The sequence below is a fragment of the Aquarana catesbeiana genome, linkage group LG06 (genome assembly GCF_042186555.1).
Source record: "Aquarana catesbeiana isolate 2022-GZ linkage group LG06, ASM4218655v1, whole genome shotgun sequence".
In the NCBI taxonomy this organism is placed as follows: domain Eukaryota; kingdom Metazoa; phylum Chordata; class Amphibia; order Anura; family Ranidae; genus Aquarana; species Aquarana catesbeiana.
Window position 1 is genome coordinate 373,816,087 of NC_133329.1, and position 1,932 is coordinate 373,818,018.

General features: G+C 37.1%; 1 protein-coding gene across 1 annotated transcript in view; it reads left to right on the forward strand.

Moving 5' to 3' along the window:
* ZEB2 (zinc finger E-box binding homeobox 2) overlaps window positions 1-184 on the forward strand; it is a gene marked incomplete in the record, with an annotated part of 188,069 nt that extends 187,885 nt beyond the window's left edge. The window contains 1 exon segment of the mRNA XM_073634223.1: window positions 1-184. This exon segment is cut by the window's left edge and continues 3,089 nt beyond it.
* Window positions 185-1,932: the final 1,748 nt, after the last annotated feature.

A 1,932-nucleotide genomic window follows, 5' to 3' on the forward strand; every position in this document is an offset into this window, starting at 1 on the left:
AAAACATACGTACACTGAGATCTGCGCTGTAAATGCAATTGTAATTTATTTTTCTAATGTGCTTTTTTTGCTTTTTTATTTTTGTTTTTGTAATTCTACTTTCTGATTTGATGTTCCATCTTTTTTTGTACACTGACCAAGAGAAAAAAATAAAAAAAAAGTAAAAATCTGAGGTATCACTCAACACTATGCTATTCTGTGGGGCTACCTTATATGTTTAATCTCCAGAAGCTAGATGTGTACAATAGAATATCATAGCATTAAGTGATATATTCTGAAATGGCGACAGAGTAAGCTGGTTAACTTTTCAGGGTGGTGAAATGAGGTGTTAGCCAGGTATAAGTGGGAATATTTGGGACTGATTAATTAGAAAGTTGAGGATCTTTATCCAAAAAAACAAAAACTGTACATTATTGGGTATTTGAAGTGAACAGGACTTTGCTTTTCATATATTTGGATAATTGAAGTGAACATTCACATATTTTCTAAGTGAAGATTCTCAACCTCCTTAGTAAATCAGCCCTATTAAGCCAACACCTATCAGCACTCTCAACAGCTATACACATATGATAAGAATAACATTGGTGTCAGCGCTTATTGGTAATAGCTGCTAGCAATAAGTGCAGATATACAAAAAACTATAGTAACAGTAACAAAGAAAAATTGCAGCGCTCAGTACAATATCAAAAAACTCTAAACACTTGAAGTGTTATAATAGTGAGTCCAAAATTGAAAATATTGAAAAATCAAACATAAATAAAGTTCAAAATAAATCTTGTGAAAAAGTATCAAGTAATGTGTTTCAGGTGATCTCCCTCTTCTAGTGTTTCAATCGCCCAGTGTGACCTCCACCAATGCCAGGAAAACGCACTCACCAGATGTAGTTACTGTCTATGAATTAGAACAGCAAAAATCGCATTTAACAAGATCCAGGGCGTCAGAGGTATAGAATCATCATTAGATCGCAATTTCCACCTCTATCCCAGTCAAAGGACCTTCTTTCAGAATTTATCAGGGTATATGGATCATGACCAGAAAGCTCTCTTTCTCATATTAAAAACAACTCAGCATATCCCACCCGAAGCAATAAGTCACCAATGACAAAAAAGAGAAAATCTAATGGTGCAGCATTTATGGATGAACCAGCATAAAAAACAAACATATAAAAAACAATTGTGCCAATAGCACTTACATAAAAAGCCACCAATACAACCAAGGAAAATGGCGGCATGACCTCAGGCATTAAACATCATGTGTAAATGGTAAACTTGCACTTACATGGAACACCACCAATCTGAAGCAGAGTGGTGGTCAAGACCTCAGGCATTGTACAATAATAAACTTCTACAGCTGTTTCGTGCACACACGCATCATCAGGTGTATAATACTCCTGATGATGCGTGTGTGCGCGAAACAGCTGTAGGGGTTTTTATACTCCTGATGATGCGTGTGTGCGCGAAACAGCTGTAGAGGTTTTTATACTCCTGATGATGCGTGTGTGCGCGAAACAGCTGTAGAGGTTTTTATACTCCTGATGATGTGTGTGTGTGCGCAAAATAGCTGTTAAGGTTTTTTATTCTTCTGATGATGTGTGTGTGCGCGAAACAGATGTAGAGGTTTTTATACTCCTGATGAAGCGTGTGTGCGTGAAACAACTGTAGAGGTTTATTATTATACAATGCCCAAGGGTCCTGGCCGCCACTCTGCTTCAGATTGGCAGCGCTCCAGGTAGTGCAAGTTTACCATTTACACATAATGTTTAATGCCTGAGGTCCTGCCGTCATTTTCCTTGGTTGGATTTGTGGCTTTTTATGTAAGTGCTATAGGCACAATTGTTTTTTATATGTTTGTTTTTATGCTGGTTCACCAATAAATACTGCACCATTAGATTTTCTCTTTTTTGTCATTGGTGAGTTATTGCTTCGGATGGGA